Source organism: Rhea pennata, chromosome 5 (assembly GCF_028389875.1).
Source record: "Rhea pennata isolate bPtePen1 chromosome 5, bPtePen1.pri, whole genome shotgun sequence".
NCBI classification, from domain to species: Eukaryota; Metazoa; Chordata; class Aves; order Rheiformes; family Rheidae; genus Rhea; species Rhea pennata.
This window is the reverse complement of record NC_084667.1, coordinates 25,899,102-25,920,728: the sequence shown is the minus strand read 5'-3', so window position 1 is coordinate 25,920,728 and position 21,627 is coordinate 25,899,102.

Below are 21,627 nucleotides of genomic sequence, written 5' to 3'. Positions count from 1 at the left end.
CACGCAAGATAAAAACGATGATTTTATCTAATGCCTCGGGGTTAAGGCCACTATCAGAAGCAACTTGCTTGAGAATTCCTCCCTACACACAAGGCATCTAGCTGATGCATCACACCATTTAGTTTCTCTCTGTCTCTGAAACATCAGATATTGATCAGCACCACAGGCAGTATAACACCAGACACACTATTGCAGGATTTGTCCTAGTGGATCACACCAGTGTATTCTCAATCTATCGAGATGAGAGGCCAGTTTAAAACCACATGCTACATAAACAGATTCACATACAAGCAGGAAAGTTCTACTGCCTCTTTTGCCTAAGATGTGTCTTTATATAAAGTGCTCATCAGCATTAATTCCCACTCATTTGGGAATGAGAATGATCAACATTTTCCATGCACTGAGCTTCACCATACAGAAATCATTTCTGCTTCATTTTATACTGTGCCATTTAAAATGGCATTTGCGTCATCTACTGTGTAAGCACTCTTCCACGCAAACACGCTCTCAGAGGCATGCTTACTAGGATTCCGGAATGAAACCACAAGGATGATTTTTCTGTTGGGGTGGGAGGTGGAGGGGGCAGAGAGAAAGGGAAAAAAAAAAATCAGACTCCTCTGTGAACATGCTGTAGTTTGTTCCCTAAACTGTACTTCAGTAAACATAGATCCAAAATTGGGCATTTTGCTAAAACCGCACTGACAGCGGTTTAAGAGGTGTTAGATTCACTTTAACAGAGACTTTGAGTCCTATCCTTTGTAGTGTAAGGTCTCACACTAAAGTATTCCATTAATACTTTATCACAACAGGTACCAGTTTAACAACCTTCATCTCTTACTTTTTTGCATCTCAGCAACTTTATTCTCTCCCTCTAACAGAGGCATACTGTTGCTATTAATATGGAAAGCTAATATCAACCTTTATCACTTAACTCATGCATAGGATTTTCAAAATGCACCCAAATGATTCAGACATGGATGCTACATTGTCTTGCAATGCAACTGTGTTTACACATGAATATTTTTCATTTTTCACATCGTCAGAATTTCAGATAAACTCTTCAGTCAAGGCAAAGTTATTTTAAGATAACAAATCTCATTTGAGGTGAGGATCAGAAATAGGGTTTCAGTGACTATAGGGTGGAGTTTGTTTGTTTTTTTTTCCCCCTCATTATTTTATTCTTGTTCAATAAGCAAAAGCTTAATTCTGGATCAGCAAAGAGACTTACGGAGTTGAATGAAGTCATCAAGAAGAGGGGAAAGCATGCTGGTACTCCCACTCTGGAATATTCTGACTGAAGAATGTTCAGCTTCGTCTGTTTGTTAAAGCTAGGTTTACTCTGATATACATGACAGCTAAACAATTGTATAACTTAATATGAACAAAAAGATAGACATGAGATAACCAAGTTCAAATCCTGACTTTGTCTGATTTGGAGTGGCTGTCTACACTGACATCTGTCTGTCACATGATGTCATATAATTAGCATCTTACTGGGATGGACCTCTTCAGAAGTAGTTGTTTGAAGGAGGTTCAAAAATGTTAACAGCCATTATAACTCAAGTTATACCTAACAGAAAAGACTGAAAAGATGCCAACATTGTTACAAGAACAGCCTCCCTCACTGAGAAAAACTTGATAGCAAGTACAGACAGACAGGAAAAAAAAAAAAAAAGTAATTTAAAAAAGTAAAGGAGGTTCACAAGTAGAAGCTAGAGTAAAATATGTATTATCAAGTATATAGAGATCATTCTGGATATTCTTCTGTGAGATGGGAGAATGTAGATCAAAAATTTAAATCGAGGTTGTATCACATATCCCACACAAATACCTACCGATGTAGGATACAAATGGAAACCACTGATGTCCTTCCCAGCTTTGCAGTGCTGTTGCAACCTTAGCTCTTCATTTCCAGACTTGGTAGATCATCACTTACAATTCCTGATCATGAACACACTCATTTCAGTTCAGCTGGAAACAATGTTGTACTCCAATTTCTCACTTGAGTCATTAGGAGAACAGTTCAGCTTCTCAAATGCCTTAATGCTAAGCTGACCACCAACAGGAACAGACATAAATAATGCAGCACGTCCCCCTTGCAATATCCATCTATATAAATATTCTGTCTGTTTTCAGAGCCATATATATGCATAACAAGTTATAGCATACGTAAATGTGTTGTATGGCTTGATCACTTCCGTGCAACAAAAACAGAGGTAAACAGTCAAAAAATTGCCCAAGCGTGAATAAGAGCTGGAGAAATCAAACACACAAGCTCTTTTTATTTTACAGTAACTGAGACAAATGGGGAAAAACAGGGCAGGGAAATGACAGGATAAAAGAAAGTGAAAAGCTGACAGCACTCCTTTTTAACTCAATTCTAGATACAACTGTACCTTGGAGATTTCATGTGCATAAAGTTCATCACACACAGCCTAGACTGACTGGTATACATCAACACAGACCATTTGTATCACATATGCTAATAAAATCTACACAAGTTGAAAAAATCATCCTCTAATTTTTAAAAGTTGCAAAAGCAAAATTCCTTTAATGGGTCAGATACTACAAACAACACTGGCTGAAGAGGCAAGTTTCAGTGTTTACCTTACATTCATAATTTTGGTAATCACAACTAGCACTGTTTCTTCACTCAAGAAATTTCTGTATCCATCAAATTTTGATCAGAAAGGGGGTAGAAATAATGAAAGCATGTTTTCCTGTACAACTTTTCTCATTAAAATTACTGATTATTAGAAAATTTTAGGGAAAATTTTCACAGAAAATAACAGACTGTCTTATAATAATCAATAAGGTGCAATCTTACATAATCAAAATGAACAGGACAACCTGTTTCTTTGAGCCAGTCTGTTAACAAAGAGTGGTTTAAAATAATCACAAACAGCACACCCACAAAACTTCTTTCAGCAGCTTCTTAAAAGCAGAAAACATATGATCTCAAAGCAGAAGCTGAGCATCAAACATATCACTGAGACCCGTTGATGTAAATCAAGCCTGACAAATCTGATTCTGTGAATACTAAGTAGCGTTAAAGTCTTAACTACGAGAAAAGACACACACAGACACACTCTTTAATTTTCAGAAGATTTTAAATATTAGTAAAATGAAGGAGTAGCTGTATTTTTTCAATTTTCTTGTACAGCGGATTTTTATCACGTTTTTTTCTTCCATTAAAGCCCAATTAGTTACATTATCAAAACACCATGTAGCAGTTTGCTGTCATTTCTGGAAATAAGTTTTATTGCAAGCTAGTAGCAGTTATTCTGGAATGCCTTCACTCTGGCACAACAGCACAGCACCTATCAACTGATGAAGATCTCAGCACAAAAATTTGCTAATAAATATGCTTCCCAGCCAATGCTGCCACACCTTAAAACAATACATGCTTCAGTAAGAGAAAATTAATACAACTGAGACCACTTATGCTCTTTCAAGTGACTTCAATAAAAAGGTAGTGGTAAAGTATCCTCAAGAGAATCTAGAGGTATATGAGTAATAACCTAGGGAAAGCATAACAAACAAAAGAGAAAACCATAGCATGTGGCTTCAGTCATGTGTATCATGCAAACAGCTACTAATCTGACAGAAAATCAAGGAAAGTGGGAAGGAAGGAAGGAGAGAAATCAATTTACAAAATACTCCCCTTCACATTTTTCAACAGAAAACACACTTTATGAGAACAGAGGGGAGAAGTAAGTCTCTCCTGACATAGAACTACTAAACTAAACTTTATTTGCCTAACTAGATTATTTGAATAGGAGCTTTCACCCACTTTACAGTGATTGTCTCTAGTTTCCCCTTCAAACAAACAAAAGAAACTCTAAGAGTTTACCAACCATGGGTGATCATTCATTTACAGTATTAAAATCATAATATGTCTCAGGTCTATAGCATTGTCTTTATCATTTCCATTGTTTAAAGACTTGGTTGTCAAGGTCAGGTATTGGAATAAAGACTGCTTATTTTATTTACATCAATATCCACATTAGTAATCCTGCTATCTTCTGTTGGACCATTCACACAGTTTTAAGAGTAAAAAAATTTCACCTGCTTAAATATTACACGTCCTATGGGATTTAGCTATATAGTTCTCACTGCAGATGAAAGTCATGCAATTAAATCCCACGCAAACTCTGAATACAGCCCTTTCAAGTTCTGTCTGAGAAGCTAATACAGTATTAAATTGGGGGGGGGGGGCTATTTCTACTGACTTCAGTAAGGTTGGGCACAATCCAATTTCTAATTCTTGAAGAACAGCCAAAATAATAATTAAAAAAAACCCTCATATCACAAAACAATGTACACAAACACTGCATCCTGTCTTGCTTTAATCAATATAGTGTTAAGTAGATAAACCAAAATATGCTTACAAAAAAAATTAAGCATTTTCTTCTACAATACAAATGTAACCTAGCTTTCCATTAGGCAAGATACGCCAGGTGCACCATTAATTAGTGTACAACTGATTTCTTATTGCTTCTAAAATACTAAATGAAGGAGAACTCTAGGTCCATATAATATATTGTTATAAAGTAAAGGTGACTACAACTGTCTGATTTTTTTTTTTTTAAAGAGTCTCATTTCTTTCAGTTCAAATCTCATTTTCAATAAAATATCTACTGATTGTTAATTTTAATGGCCCTTGATCATATACCTACTATTTCTCAAACAGGAACCTAAGAATTCTAAACTTCAGAAAGAACAGAGTTTGTGCTATTTTTCTACTTCACAATAACAAATACACAGTATCAACATTTTTAAACTGATCTTTCCCTCAATGAACTTAAACCTAAGAAAAGTTCTCATCACCAACCTTTCCCTGAAAAATTCAATAGGAAATGAAATATAATACACTGTTAAGAGTTGTTTTGCAAACAAAAGTGAGAGAGATCACCCAAGCATGAAGACTCATTAAAATGGATCTTACATATATCATTATAAATTTAATAATCTCCATGACGGCTAGAGTTCAAGTTAAAATGAATGTCAGCAAAGCATGACCAATTGATGTTATCCCAGCTGCCACTGAGCCTCACTTGGGGTTACATTATACTTTCAGAGGCCCCATACTACATGTGCACCAAATACCCAGAGCCAGGAGCAGATGGGAGATGTAGGCTTCTATACCTCTCAGCAAGGAGAGACAGACGTAATTGTGTATTAATTTTGGTGCATCAGAACAATTAGAGTATACTTTGGTGACACACTCCCCAAATGTCTTCCCTGGCATATCCTGTATACAGTACACTATTTTATACTGGGGGGGGGAGGGGAGAAGTACTAGCAGACTCTAGAGATGAAGTCAATAGAAGTATTTTATTTCAACCCTTATTGATTTATTTCAGCCCCAAACTGCCTCCTTGAAAAAGCAGAAGGAAGCACTTTTCAGTTTATCAGTTAATAGATCAAGCTGAGTGCAATTAAAATCCATTTAGGGCTCTTATTTGGTTCCCTGAATAAATGTTCCCTAAAAGTCATTTCTCCAAAAGACAGCTGCATTTTATCTAATTTCTGAAAGTTTTCCAGGCTAGTTTGGTTTCTTTGCCACCCCACTAGAAATCACTTTTATTCTTCAATAGACTCAATGAAAATCGTGATACAAATCTCCTCTCCAAAATCAGTTAGCATTGTCGAATGCTAGTTGATCATCAATTTTTAACTCTCATATTTCAACCGAAATTAAAGAAAAAGTCACATGCAAAAGCAACAGTGAAAAGGAGCTCTCCACACAAAGCAGAATACACATTAATTTCTATCACCGACCAAATCTGCCTGGAAAACAATAGATATGATTTATACAGTAGTGACATGTTAAGTTTTACAGCTTGACTGTTAAGAAGAAAACAACATTAAAGCCCTGATGGTTCACAAGTTTATCAGAAAAAGTAACTTCAGTCAATTTAATAATAAATAGATTGGCTAGATATGTTAAACACCACAATACTACCTTGACATACAAAGTTTTCACAAAACACTCATGCAAAAAAAAAGCCTGTCAGCTGACATTAAGTAGGTTCTGCTGCACCTTTTGTTTTGCTCCAAATCAGAATGACCTCTGGAAACTATAGTAAATGACAACATGCTCCCGAGGACAGTCAGGAAACTGGCAAGCATACTACAAACATTTGCAGTGAATTCACTGGCTAAGTCTCAAGAAAACTTTTCTTTTTTTTAAGCCTATCTAATTATACCAGTAACAAATACATCAGTAATCTAGCCTCACTTAATAAGTCAACATCTCATTTACACTACAAGCCTTTCGGTCTACAACTATCCAATATTTTTTGGATTTCGCTCCTCATTTCATTCATATTCCAGTCTTCTCTTGTTCATTGCATCTCCTTCTCTTAACAGTTTGCTCCCTCTATTGCTGCTAGACTGAAGAGACAGATTTTTTTCAATATATAATCGAGAGAGGAGATCTACAGTTGGTTAAACAGAGAGCAGCAACTGCAATTGATAAAAGAAATGCAAGTGGCACAAAAGCTCCTTATATCTCATTCAGCAATTTAAGCAGAAAGTGCTTATGCCTTTTGTCACTTACCCTTTTTTGATCTTCCAGTCCATGTGTCACAGGCTTTCTCTTTTGATGCTGGCTGGATTCAGAGCCAGGTTCCATTTCCCAGCTACAAATATTCCTTGTCTCTTTAAGCTTGCCCTAAAAATCCATAGTATGGATAACAACAAAACTAAACAAAAGAAAAGCAAGAGAATTCCTTCACACTCCTTCCATGTTTTTTATCATCCTTCTAAATTCTTGTTAAAATAATAAGCAGTGATGGCAAACAAGCAGCCATTCCATGAGCTTCTATATCCTATTTTAGCTCAGATGTAGAATTCCATTTACATGTCTTACAGAAAGATGACCGAGCTGAATCCATACCCAGTAGCTGTGCCACATTATTGCTCCATCAGCAGTCTTTTCAGTGCATTCCTGGCATGGATAATTTATATGTCAATAAAGGTGTAAATGTGCATTTAATCCACTGTGTTGATATTATCAGCATCCCTCTCCTGGGCCACCTTCCTCCCATAAATCAATGTAAACACTCCACAACGATAATTGCCTTTTGCAAATCTAGCAGGTGTTAATTACGTAAAATCATCCATGCACGCTTGTCATCATCTTCTTCTATGTATTCAAACAAATACCTAAAAGGAGTGGAGGGAAAAGAGAAAAAGAAAAAGGCATTTTACCAGCTTGGAAAAAAAAGAAAAAGGAAAAAACACACACACACACACACAGAGCTACAGCTATACTTTGCCCACCACCAGGAGCCACAAGTCAGAACTGACACAATGATTATGCTTTTTTTGTATATATTATGCTCTTCATCCAAGCCTCTCAAAACACTTTGATGCCTATTTAGTGTCTTACACTGCCCTTGGGGCTTCTTGTATAAAGACACCTTAGACTGAACTGTGATAGGGAATTCTGCCATTCTAAGTGCAGACTGAAGCCTGGAAGAATTAACTCAGAGCTCAGTCTTGCAGTATTTTAGTTCTGGACCTAAGGCCAAATTTATATTGTGTGTGGTCACAACATGCTCCAAACGCACACAGCGTTTTTCTCCACAGTCAGAGAATCAACTGCGTGCTCCCCCCCAAAACCCTCGGCACAAGAAAACATGAACTAATGAGTACATCATTTCTCAAACAACGTTATACCTCAAATCATAGCTTAACAACTCAATCACCTTAAAATACTGTTCCTTCTGTACTGAGAAACACAAGTTTATTACAACACAGACAAATAGTCTCCTAAGCTAATTTATAAGGTAGGACCAAGATCAGCAGGCTTTCATAGGCAGGCACCATGAAAAAGCACATTTGTTGAACTAAGCTCCCTATCTAAAAATGCTAAGCATTACATCAGTTTTTAAGTGGCTTTAACTGACCATAGCATATGACCACATACTTAGCTGCATGCTCTTGGTATAAGCCCTGGTCTTTGAAAAAGCACCAAAAAAAAGTTAACAGAGAATAAATAATTAAATATATATACATACATATGTAAAATATATATATACACACATATATATAAAAATCTCATCCTAACAATCAGACATTCTCCTATCCCAGGAGGATGAGTAACATAAAGAACAGATTTTCCTTAAACACAGTAGAAGCTGGACATCTGTATCCCTCAACTTCCTGCAAAGCTTCAGCACCAATTGATCTGAATCATAAATAGTTGAGTTTATTTAAAAGTTAGATTTTTGGTAATGTGTTCTTTCTAATTTAGATCAGTACCTATAAAACATGAGAAAGTTTGTTCTAGGTGGCAAAATCCTCTGTTTTTCAAAGGAAAAAGAAATCACAATGCTACAGGTAGAAGTCCTGCCTTCACACATCACTTCAGTGCTCCTTTATTGCTTGCCATGAAGCAGGAGGTCATTAATCTATCTCTTTTTCTTCTGAGTACAGGAATAAACATGATTTGATCGCTGTGATGCTGTTATGTTTTGCCATTTGAAAATAATCAAAACCACACCTAATCTATTTCACTGAGAAATGTGAAGTTTCAACTCTCACTCTGAACCACAATCTCCTCCTATCAGTAGTTTCACGCCTACTGGTATCAGTGGAAATCATACAGGTAGCTTGAGGGCAGTACATGACCTTTAATCCTAGCAACAAATACCACACATAAGAATACTTTTATAAATATCCTCAAGTCCCACTGATGAAAACTTTTTCCCCTCGAGTGATTTCACTGTGATGTGACACATGAGACTGCATCAGTCACATCGTGTAATGCCAGGCTGCAACGGCATGACATAACCAGTGCAAATAAGGACAATGTTTCTCTGCAAGAAAGGTCTCCTGAACTAGAGGGGAATTTTATTTTATTTTTTAAAGTGCAGTCTCTCTAAAAGTTTCTTTGTATTCAGTTTTAAAGTTTTAGCCATGCTGGAAAGAGACAGACTCTTTGGGATCCCATGCACACCTCTACTTGTGCTTACTCAGAGTACTGACTCAGTACATGCCTGCAACCTTAGAGCACATATTACTGGACATGTAGCATCACTGGATAAGGTAGTTGCATAATCTTTGTATCAACAACAATTAAAAAAAAAGATATTACTGATGTAAGAGAAATGCATCTTGATGCTCAAAGAATTGTTTATAGTCAGCCACTAAACAAAGCATTTTAAGTATCTGTTTTGCCTCCATACTTTCCCCCTTCCAACAAGAAGTTTCACTTTTTGTCTTTACGCATACCTAGTTGTAGAGATGGGCTTGTTAACACTAAGTTTGTGTCAAAAACAAATCAGAAACTATTAGAAGGAAAAGCAGAGGTTTTGTGGAGAATCACCATAGAGTCAGAGTTACTAAAACCAACAGCATGCCAAGTGACCAAAAACCTCTATCATTTCATCTTTGTATCACTACACTTGTGTTACTTACTGTAAAACCAGTATGAAAAAGAACAGTCACTTAACCTTTAAGAGCCCAAAGGCTAAACCTGACTATGGTTTAAGCATATAAACCACCTCAGTGAACCTCAATCAAACCGAAAATCTCAAGTCTAAGGCTGAAGTACTGTAACCGTACACATCCTGCCAGCGCCCATCCCCTCACACAGCCACATTAACTCCACAAGGATCCACACCTACAGAAACGGTCAGATTCACAAACACCTTGCTACATAACCGGAGCCCAAAAACGCCTGCTGGTAATTCTTGCACGTACAGCAAGGCACGCAAATGCAGCGCTGGGTAGCCTCGCAGGGTCCAAAATCTCTCATTCTTGCAATCGACTGGGCTTCAAATAATAATAAGCTACACAAAATATACTCGGTCTTTTTTCGAAAGTTGCTTACAATGAAAATCGTAATAATAAGCTCCAGCAACTCCGCCCCGCCACTGAAACACAAGGAGGGCGAAGACGACACGCCGCGGCGCCCCGGAGCAGCTCCCGCGGCTGGCGCGGGCTCCCGGGCGCGGGCACCGCTCTGGGGCGGCAGACACTCGAAAAAGGAACAAAACCGAAAACAAACAAACAAATATATAAAGCCAAAGCGCCGCACCACGGGCAGCCGCTCCCTCGAAGCCAAACACTGCCCTTGGGCGAGGGGAGTAGGGTCCCACCCCTCGCCGGGGGCTGCCCAAGCGGCCAGGCGCGCGGCGGCTCGGCGCGGCCGTTGGCCGGGGGGGGGGGGGGGGGGGGGGAAGCCCCGCACGCGCCCCCGCGAACGTTAAACAACCACGGCGCGCGGAGCAGCGGCCGCGCCCGCTGCCCGCGCCGCTGCCGACGGCCGGGGGGCTGCGCAGGGCAGCCGCTCCCCGCCCCGGCTCCGCGGGCAGCCGGCGAGCGCCGGCCCCGCCGAGCTAGGGGCGCCGGGAGCCCGCGCAGCGCGGCGCCCGCGGCGGGGTCTCGGCGGCGGGCGGGGCGCCGGGGAGGCTTCTCCCGGCGGGGCACGGCTCCGCGGGGCGGGGCGGGGCGGCGCGGCGCGGCGCCCCGGGCGGGGGACCCGCTGCACCCGCCCCGCGGGAGCGCTCTGCGCGGCCGCCCCGGTGCCGCCGCCGGAGCGGTCCGCCGGGAGAAACTTTAGCATCCCTGCGCCGAGCCGGCGCGGCGGCGGCGCGGCCCCCGCCAGTACCTGGTGCTCTGCAGGGGCGGCCGGCTCCGCGCGCTGCTGCTCGCGGGGGCAGCGGGTCCATGCGCCCGGGGCCGGGCGAGGGGCCGCCCTGCGCGCCCGGCTCCGCGGCTCCTCGCTGCCGCCGCCGCCGCCGCGGCTGCTACTCACCCTCGCGTTGCCCCGGCAACCGCCTCCCGCCCCCTCGGCTCTGCTCCCTCCCTCTCGCTGCCGCCGCTCCGCCCGCCAACCAGAGCGGCCGTTTCGGCGCCCACGTGGGCCGCGGCGACCAATGGGAGGCGGTGTCCGCAGCCGCCCAAGTCAATGGAAAGCGGCTTTGGAGCCGGAGCCAGGACCGGCACCGGGACGGGAGGGCGGGACGGGAGGGCGGGCGGGCGGCGCCCCCGGTTTCCTCAGGGGGAACAGCCCTTCCGCAGGCTCAGACACGGTTATTACGTTCCCCTCAGGAGCAGGGCGGACTCCGGGGCGCGCTGGTGATGTAGGGCGCCCGCAGCACTGACGGGGGTGGCGCAGAACGGCAGAGTGACACCAGTTGGCTGCCGGAGCCGCATTACTGACCCTAGGAAACCCCCCAAACCCACGAAACTGCTAATTCAGCAATGCTCGGAAACTTTGGGGTGAAATGTGTCGCTTACCCAGCTTATTCCCAGCCAATCTCCTCAGAAATCGTCATTTTCCTCCCCAAATTTCGCAGCTCTCGCCTAACCCTGCCGATGCGGCAGCTTCGCTGCGCTGTGGCTGAAGACTGGTGGATGAAGAGGGGAGCAGAGCCCGGCACACACTTATCCCCTTTCTGTCATTGCTACTAGGTGTGTAACAAACACCGTTCCAGCTCTAGGACCAGGGCAAGGAAACGGGCACCCAGATCCGGGCTCTGCCGCTCAGGAAGACAAGACAGTGTTGCTAACGGAGCAGTGTTATTGCAATATCGTTGGCACCCGACACATTTTGGTATCGTATATGTTCAGAAAACCAATGTAAAGGTAGCATCAGTCTCTCGTTAGCGCAGGTGCTGAACAACGTGGAGCAGAGCCGCTCCACTCCACCATACTGGGTGCAAGTTTGCTCCGTGCAGCGCTGCTTAATCGCTTCAACACCATTCCTGAGATTTAAGCGTCGATATGCTCGAGATGGCTTGAGAGACGCCAGCTCAGCTCCAACGTGACTTACAGGCCTACGTGCCGTACTCCCCTGCCTGTGGATCCGGGGCACCCCTACGCAGCCATCTATTTCCTTGGTTATACCGCCTCCGAGCTAGTTCCCGCTGCCTGACTCGCGCTAGCACTGCGGAGAAGGAAAAAGAAACAACTATCAAAAGTCATCACAGCAGTCAACAGATGCAAAATATGTGCATTTTACATTGAATGATTTTGCCTCAAACTGAAACATAGACCTCTTGGAATGAGAGCAAATACCATAACACACAGCTTTTAGAGAAGAGCAGTATGGTTAGTCCCGGCTGGCTCAAGGCATGGGCAAAGCAGGCCGTGCCAGGGACAGTGGATTTCTGAAGGTCATGGCTTGCTGCCTGCTTCCTCTGCAGCCCAAGAAACCCAGGATGGCTACTACCCCCGTGTGCGAGGCCAGTACGAAGAGTAATGGTTTCTGCTCCTTGGGAGAATGGACCTTCTCCAGGCAGAATCAGCCGCTGCCTTTACCCTTCCTATTCCCAAAACAGCCCCAGATTTCAAGGCTCTTTCCTTGTTTTCTGTCTGAGCTTTAACGAGTCCTGTAACTCTGTGGCACCTTACTCCTGGGGAAAGAAAATTTAGTTTTGCCTCCCAAACATTATTTATGACTACACTCTAACCTTGTTTTCAGCTTTATCTTCCAGACTCTTGGTTAATTAGTTGCAGTTTCCAGTCCAATTTTCAAGAAATCTGCTAACATGGCACACCAGCAAATAAAATTTACATCTACTTTAGACCATTTATCTAATTTAAATATTAGAGTATCTAGCCTCTGTCAAAAGAAGTCTATAAACAATATAGAGATTGCAGGGTGTGTGAGGTTGTTTAAGCTTACCTGGAAAAAAAAAATGACAGAAAAACTTGTGTTCCTATGGCTCTTGGAAACTCCAGGAAAAACATGGCTTTCAGAAGGCTTGTCAACAACATGCAGTCCAATCTCTGCTGTGAAGCTGAATTTGAAGACCTTAGCAAGTAAATATTCAGTGGGCTTGCTGAATGCTGACTCCCATGGGAAATGATATTTCTGTCACTTTGTAACTCACATACAGTTTTTACTATCTAGTCAATGTTCAGGAAAGACAACAGGAACGAGAAATTAAGCTGAACTGGTTCCTGTTGGATTCAGGTACATTTTAGTGTAGAAAGAGATGTTTTGTGATACATTATTAAGAAATAACTTCCCTATAAAATTTTCATTTTTAGAAATTCTTTTAAACTACATGGGTAGGGAAAGAATGTAGATTATAACAGTCTGGACATGATAAAGAAAAAAATCAATTCAACAGGACGGTTCTAAAGGCCTTTATTTATTTTTCTCAGCAGTTGCATTTTGCCTTTCGCTTGCCTGGAGCTTTGGTTGCTGTGGAGGTTTTCTTCTGTAAATTCTTCAAAGTGATGGATTTTCGCTTTGAAAGAATGCTTGACTGTAGAGAGCTACAGAAGTGTAACCTTTTCATTTTCCTCTGCATATGTGTGATGTTTTGAGCTTTGAAAAGACAGGTGTACTGCCACCTTCTTTGCTAATTTGCATGTCAGGAGCCTGAAAATTTGCATTACTGGATTCATACATCCTCCATTGAAAGGAATGCTACAATGATTTTTTACTCTTTCCAGTTAAAGGTCATCCACAAATATACGTTCCTCTCTAGCTCAGATAAGTGACACGTTCAGCATTTTATGAATCAAAGAGGCATAAAGCATTTTTTCTGATTACATGTTACAGCTATACCAAGAAGCACTAAAATACGGGTGCTGCATGCATGTACCCTTACAAAGCTTACAATCTAGATAGATAAAAGTCATGAGAAAAAAAAGCATTTTAATCTCTATTTTATGAACAGGAAGGCATGGCACAGAGCTGATGGAAAGCATTTGCCAAAATAGGTCTCCAAACTAACATCAGCATCTTAACCACAGGATATTCCCCTTCTTGTTGATTTTTCTTTTGATGTGTCCCAGCCTGCTGGATAGGTAAAAGTAATCAGGTGTTAAGTTACAGGCTTGGATTCTAAAAAGATAATGATCAAAGGCCAGGTTCTCATCTCAGTGATGAGAACTGAAACCTGGAGCAATTTGATGACTTCATTGGACATTAACACAGTAATTTCCTTATCTAAATAATTGTTACAGAATAAGAAGTAACATTCATTGTCCTCTAAAAATCAGGAAGAAAATATTTTATATGTAGACCCTTAGTCTAGGGCATAACGTTATTCAAATCCCAATGAAATTCATATTAAAAAGCCATTTATTATGTTCTCAGAAGCAAAAGGAGGACACTGGGGTAGGAGCACCAGCTTGGGACTCATTCGGCTCCTGAGTTTGTCAGATTTCTGTGATCTAAGCTCACACCAGTTACTATGGAAGTATGCTGGGTCCTCATAGGATAAAAGCCAAATGCCTGTCATGTGTATTTGGATCATAAATGCTTAGAAGCAGAGATTATCTTTTATCACAAATTCTATATAAATTCTAGCAACAGGGACCCTTGATCTTAGCTAGAATATCTGGGTACCAAGTGCACAAGAAGCAAGTGCACACTAACACTGAACACATTTTGGAGTTATGGTGTCAGTAAGGACAGTCGAATCCGGCTCAATGCATTTTAATTACCACTGCAGTACAGCACTGTTTAAACACCATGAAAATTGCAATACTGAAATTGCAGTGTTCACCATAAACGGTTGAAAATATTGGGCTTCTTTGCAAGTGTCCTATTTTCTGATACTCCAGAATCTCACAGAACATTCAGCTGTAAAACAGAGAGACACTCCTGAAAAAAACCTCTTACTTATATTAATAAAGTGCTAGCATTTTAAAGTGAAAAATAAGTTTCATAATTAGAAGACAAAAAAAATCATAAACATCTCCATGCAATCCATCATCAGAAGAACATTAAATCGTTTAAATTTAGATAGTTCAGCTTTGATCATTAGACCGTAAGAGTCAGCATTTCCTGAGGTATTTCAGACTTTACAGGACAATATCGAGTTCATTTGTCTGCATGTCTGCTTCAGGGTCTGGTAAAACATTCTGTTATGAAACTGAGGGCTGCAATGAAAGGGTGTTTAAAGAGCAGAGAAACAGGGACATTAAACTAAAGTACCAAGATTTTCATTAATTTTTCAGGCTCTGCTATATACCTTTCAGCTTTGGGCTGCAACCAGTCAAGTTGAAGGTTCATATAAGGTCTTATTTAAGGCCACAAATTCTTGTAAATGTCTTATCTGTTTATTTTAATATATTATTGTGGAACATGCACAAAGAAAAGTTGTCTTTTGGGATAGAATGCATCTTCAGAATCTCTTTGTTTCTTTGAAATCAAATAATATTAGCATCAGTTTTTGTGAGATTAACTTGATAGGTTAACTCTGTAACTGTCATTCTTTGTCGTATTCTTTGTGGATGGGTGGAGTTCTTTTTTTTAAAGAAAATTTAAAATTTTAAAGAAAATAAAGATTTCTTTAATTAACATTTAGTCCTGAAAATGAGATGAACTGCTTATTTGAAAAATGGAACAAAGCAAGTATCTAAAGTCTTAGAAGCTGCTTCATCAATTTATGTCTCTTGTGACCTGAAAACCATTACACTAAAGAGAAAGTCCAAATGCTATATTTAAATAGCAGACGTAAAAAAGATGAGACAGCTCTTCTCTAAGAGTTTGGTTCACCCAGCACTCATTAAAAGGTGGCAACCCCTATTTCTTTGGTGAGAAATACTTACATAGAGTCCTCACTCAAGCTCCTCCAGACAACTGCTTAGATGGAATAAAACATCATAGAAAGTTGTCTCTATAGCAGTTTACCTGAGCTGAGAATTTGCTTCACAGCACTTTATGCTTGCAGTAATACATATTCTAAGGCAACATTCCTGATCAACTACTGTTATTGTTGGCTGGCAATTTTTTTCTTCCTCAGAGCTATCACTCTACATTTCCATAGCTAGAATGTGAGTCTCCTCCAAGTTGCTACCTTCATCTGTGGCCTGTATTCATGGATATCCAGTATTTTTCACGGACGCTTATTATTACAATAACAAAACTAAACAAAACAATCTTGCAAGAGTTTACTGAAATTGTGGTGAACCCCTGCCTCAAGATTTTACCAGGACGCTCATGCTGCTGAGGTAAGCTGCTCTCTCTGTTAAACGGTATATGTGTTCTGTTAGGATATGAACATTTCTTAACAAGTAGCCTCATGCTGGACTATAATTCCATCAAAATCAATGGCATTATTCTCACAGCAAGAGAGTGCTTAATGTGCACAATAGCATCAAAATCTTGCTATTAGCCTATGTGCTTTAAGATAGATAAGAGTAGAAGAAGCAGTTTGATTACACTTCTTTAATCATTCACAGAATCACAGAATGGTTTGAGGTTGGAAGGGACCTCTGGAGATCATCTAGTCCAACCTCCCTGCTCAAGTAGGGTCATCTGAAGCATGTTGCACAGGATTGTGTCCAGGAGAGTTTTGAGTATCTGTAGAGAAGGAGACTCCACGATCCTTGCTCTGGTAGATGAGGTTAAAAAACAGATGTCAGTTGTTTGTCTGCATTCTCAAGGACTTCCCTGAACACCTGCTAGGTGTGGTAACATCCTGAAATTTCTCTCTGCCGTTAGTATCTCATCGACCTCTGAGGGTGGCTCAGCCACTGAATTGAGAGCAAACCCTTTCACAGACTGTCAGAGGAAGGAGCATATACCAGCGCCTCAGCTGGAGCCTGGCTGGTAACCAGGGGATTTGCACTTGGCAGTCAGGGCACCGCTACCCATGGATGACTTCCCACTGCAAAATGATTGTTATTGGGTATTCTGCAGAAAGGAAAACCAGGCAGTTTAAGTCTATCATCTGAGAGAAGCCTGCCTGACCTATTATATGCTTCATGATTCTGAAATCTTCATTTTGCTGAACAGGACACACTGAGGGTGTCTAGAGAGACCAACATTCAAACAAATTCTCCAGCATATGTTTTATATGTCTCCTTTTATGCAAACTGAATCTAACTTGCAAGCTGGTCAGTCAGCCTGTAACCATGTAAAAGGTTATAGACTGCATACAAGTATGTTTAATGAAGCTGAATACTGCAAGCATAAGCAGCAAAAATACTTTGTTTATGGAACCTTTATACACAGTCAAGTAAAAGCTTGCTACGTTTGCTTGGTTGCCTAAGCTTGTTTTCAAAAGGGACCTAGAAGGCTGAAAAAAACCCGAAATAAATCAACATATGCAATTATGCTTAACACCACAAATCATTCATATTAACATTCTAGTTAAGTCAGTGATGAATTCTCCTTTGAGAAAGAAGTGATGTTAAAATACTTTAGTCTAATATCTAGTAGCAATATTACAATCAACTCAAAATTCCAGATTATATCAACACATGCATATTTAATCTTGGAGAAACTTTCACAGCCTAAACTTTAATGAGAAAGCTGAACAAACATATGCTTATTTGAGTATTTAAATACAGAGTCAAACTAGCTACTTTCCACAATTGCCTTGTAGATATCTGTCTGCATAATGAAGAGGTCACTAAAGTTTTCTACAGACTTTCAGAGGCTGAACTGGAAGAGCAGCATAATGGTACAACAACAGCAGAAAAGATTAATTCTAAAATAAATTGGCTGTAGCTTCATACAACCCTCTAGTAGGATGAAAAGAGACACTACAATATCTTTTTTTAAAAAAACATGATCAGCTGGTCTGTCTCAGACAATCTAGAGTCTAGTCAGCATGAATGCTTTACCTGAGCTTTGAATACGTTTCCCCCCCCCCCATTGAGAGAGTCCTCCATCCTACCTGTCAGTAAAAAAATGCTATAAAAAGCATTACTCAGCCAGCAGCTGTGAAAGGAGCCCTGGATTCGCTCTTTCTGCAGAAAGTCAGTCTTCATGCTGGCTCAGAAGACGTGAATTTGCTCTTTTCCTTCTGTGGACAGTGAGAACCAGTATGGGAATGCCCAGTATGGTACAAGAGGGAAATCAGGAGTGCCTGTGAAGGGCAACTCCCTATGGATCTTAATGAGCAGCTACAGAAGAGAGGGAAGTTCTTACCTGAGCAGCCCAGGAGGAGGAGACCTTCAATATCAAAAACAAGCAGCCCTTAATTTCCTAACTTTAACTCTGTCCTCACATATGCAATACTCCAATGCAATACTCCAAAAGATTGTTGGCTTATTTTCTACAGGGTTCTTAACCCTCTCTCTGATTTTCTTTACAGGAAGTAAAAAAAGGTATCGGGAAGGTCCAAGGATGATCTCGTGAATATATAGAGAAATTGATATTGGGAAAAAAAATCCTTCAGTCCTAACACTAACATCTGCATCAGCATTACAGGATATTGTGGAGTATTGGATACAGCAAGCTATTAATTCCACTAATATTACTAAAAGCTTTTATAGGTTTTAGATTTTAATGGAAACAGAAGCTGTGGAGTTCATGGGTGATGTAGTTGTTGCAGGTAAAAATTAGTAAGATAGGAATATCTCTGACTGGAAATAGCCCTGTTTTGATCTCATAGCTGACCTTACTTTGAGCAGAAGGTTGGACTAGAGCTCTCCTGAGGTCCCTTGCGAACTATCCTATCATTCTAAGAAAATAGAGAATACACTTTACAAAAGCTAATGTAGATGTTAATATTAGGATACAAAGAATGCTTCCCACCCAGAAAACATATGGTATTTTGAAAAGACTGTGTTATGCCAAACTGCATTATTTTACAGTCTGAAATTACATAAAATAAATAGAGGAACTGTTTTTTTCCTTATTTAAGCCTGTAAAGAGAGTAGTATGAATCTTTCAACACTGATGCAGTCCTAGAAGATTCAGACGGATTTAACAAGGGCCAATTTTAATTGGGGAAGCAAAGAGTCTGTGAAAAGAAGATAGATTAAAAATAGCACTAAGCAGTTTTTATATTAATTATTATGAAAAAGATTCTTTTAAAATGGGCAATTGCAACCTCTTGTTATCTGTACATCAAAGAGAAAAGTATTTGTCTCTATTCTAAAGTGAGTTTATGTGAGTTTATATCATTATAAAGATCTTTGTGGAACAGGTGAGCTAAGGGAGAGAAGGAGAGAGGTTGTGGTTTAACATTTTTGCTTTAGTATTAATATTTTGCACTTTTACAATCTCTTTCATCTAAAAATTTCAAAGCACTCCATGGACATTAATGAATTAAGCCTCACAGCAGTCCTGAGAGAAAAGGTAATGATTTAGAGATTGAAATTCAGAGAGATGAATGGATTAAAGTGGGAAATAATATTCCTAAAATTTCATATAGTACTTGGAGCATATGGAAAATCTCTTCATTTATGCCTACATGCCTTTGATGCAACATACAGAATTGGAAAAACTGTTTAGAAGTATTTACAGCTGCTTGTATACAGACTTGATCTGTCTGGATACAATGGCAATGATAAAAATAGACAGGGAATAGGTTAGACTGCAGAAAAACGAGAGTTATTTTGAACATGGTTAAGCCTAATTTCAGCTCATAGAGGTATGAGATTTTACAGAGTGCTTTTGTATTGAAATGGATTTGTTTTACAAATTACAAGTTTATAACTGTACCTTCATGTGAAATTCTGTTACTTATTTTGATGCTATTAATACACACTTTGATATGCAAACTGGAATGCTTGATATCCTCTCCAAGATAGCAATGAATTCATACAACTGAATGAAAAATGAAATGGTTCATGACTTAAGAACCATTAAGTTCTTAAGAAGTTAAGAAGTTTCTCACTATGTATTGCAGTACCATAACAAAATGGCAGAACTAATGTTTGTTCTCAAGTCTTCTTCACAGTGGCTGAAATCTATTAACTACTTTGGCCCAACAAGCTAATAAATAGATGTACCTATCTGACTGTCCTTTGAGGAGAGTCTCAAGTAACTGAGATCTGTGGAGTTACAGAAATGCTCATCTGCTCAGAATCAAAACCACAGACTCTGAACACAAAGGCCATAGCAAAAGGAAGGAGCATTTGCACTCACCAGAATGAGCTGGGTGACAGTGGCAGACAAGGAAAGCCCATAGTATACAATATATTAAAATGTGCTTACATCTTTAATGACTGGTGACTTTGCTAACCTGACAAGTTTCGTATTTAAGTAATTCTATTAATAACAAGCAGAATTTGTCTCAGAGGATGCAAAATCACGTGTAATGATAAAAGCAGTATCTTTCAGAAAGCCTGCAAAGCCTTTGATGCATGGAGACATGGAATTTCAGGAGGTGAGCAAGTATTCTATCAAGCCTTGCAACTTTTCTTCCCCTTTTATGTTTCCATTGGTCACAGATATACCTTCCTCTAAAGCATATTTGCAGTTCTCCAAGATGTTAAAATTCATAAGCAGGGTCCACAGAGGAAGTGTCTTGTATCTTACAAGAAGAATATATGCTGTAATCATGTAATGAGAGATCTCTCTTGATGTACAGCTTTCATTCAATGGAAGATTCAACAGTCGTGTTAAGAGCATGCAGTTTCCCTGCTCAGAAGTTCTTGCTGTCCTGGGGCATTAGGAAATGAACCTCTTTGCAATTTGATTTTTTTTCAAGTTTTTATAATTGATTATTCATACTTTGAACAGAGCTAGAAACTGAGAAGTATCTGCTTACAGAGAAAATAGGTTCATATCAATCACAAAAACCTGCACTTAGAAGTGGAAGCTCATTTCACACTCTATAAAGAGCAAACAAGAACAGAATTATAATATGTGCATTGTGCTCCTTATTTATGATTATGATAATCAAGCTTAAAGATAAATATCTAGGAGCTTTTTCTTTTCTCTTTTCTTTTCTTTTCCTGCAGGAAGGCACTGTTCCAAGCATTCAACTGTAAGAACTCCTCAGCTGCTTTGGCCAACAACTGTCCAGTTCCAATGAAGGTCATCATTTAAAGGCCATCCTCTCCTTTGCTTATGCTGCTACTTATCTCCACCTCTTCAGAGTAGGGCAAGCCGAGAAAATATCCAACCCCCAAATCAATATCTTCTCTATCCCAAATTCATATACTCTGTATGAATGACTGTCTGTTCTCAGGTTAGACTCACATGCACTTAAGCACTCTTCATAGCTTGATGCTTAAGACATTCCCTCAGTGTATGGATAAGATAGTTATCCAGTATATTTATCTATAGCTATCTTATATGAGCAAGCTCTCATACAAGTCAACAGCAGAAGTGCCATTAACTTTAAAATGAGGACTGTCCCAGCAAAAGCAGATTTTTTAAAAATATTTGAATCATAGATGCTTATGCACTAACAGATTATAATCAACAGAATCTGAACTTTTCATCGACAAAGTAGAAGTGAAAAGTTGAGCTAACTCAGTTTTAACAAGCAGTAAAAAATAAAATCAAAACAATCCCTCTAGTGGAGCACTATATAGATTATAAGCATGTATTTCACCAAGGGCTCATGCATCCTGTAGAGAAGGAAACACGTCTGATGCATTTGAGAGGTCTACGAAATTCAAGCTCCCAGGCTGGGCATCACCAGCCTGGTGTTAACACACATCATTAACAGACATAGAGCTTAAACCTTTAGTTTCTCAGCACTGTCTGGCTTCATTTGAGTCAAAGAATTTAGCTATTATGAGTAGGGACAGACCTTATCTTCTGTATGGTTTACCTATTAAGATACAGCATTTATTTAAACTGCTATTAATACATTTGGATGAACAGTGAAAATTTTACTTCCTAATCCAGGACTCGATAATGATGTGTATCATCAAGATACATCCATTTCTTCCATTTGGAAAAGCAGAGGCAATAGATTTGCAGACTCCAGTAGAAGTGAAATTGTC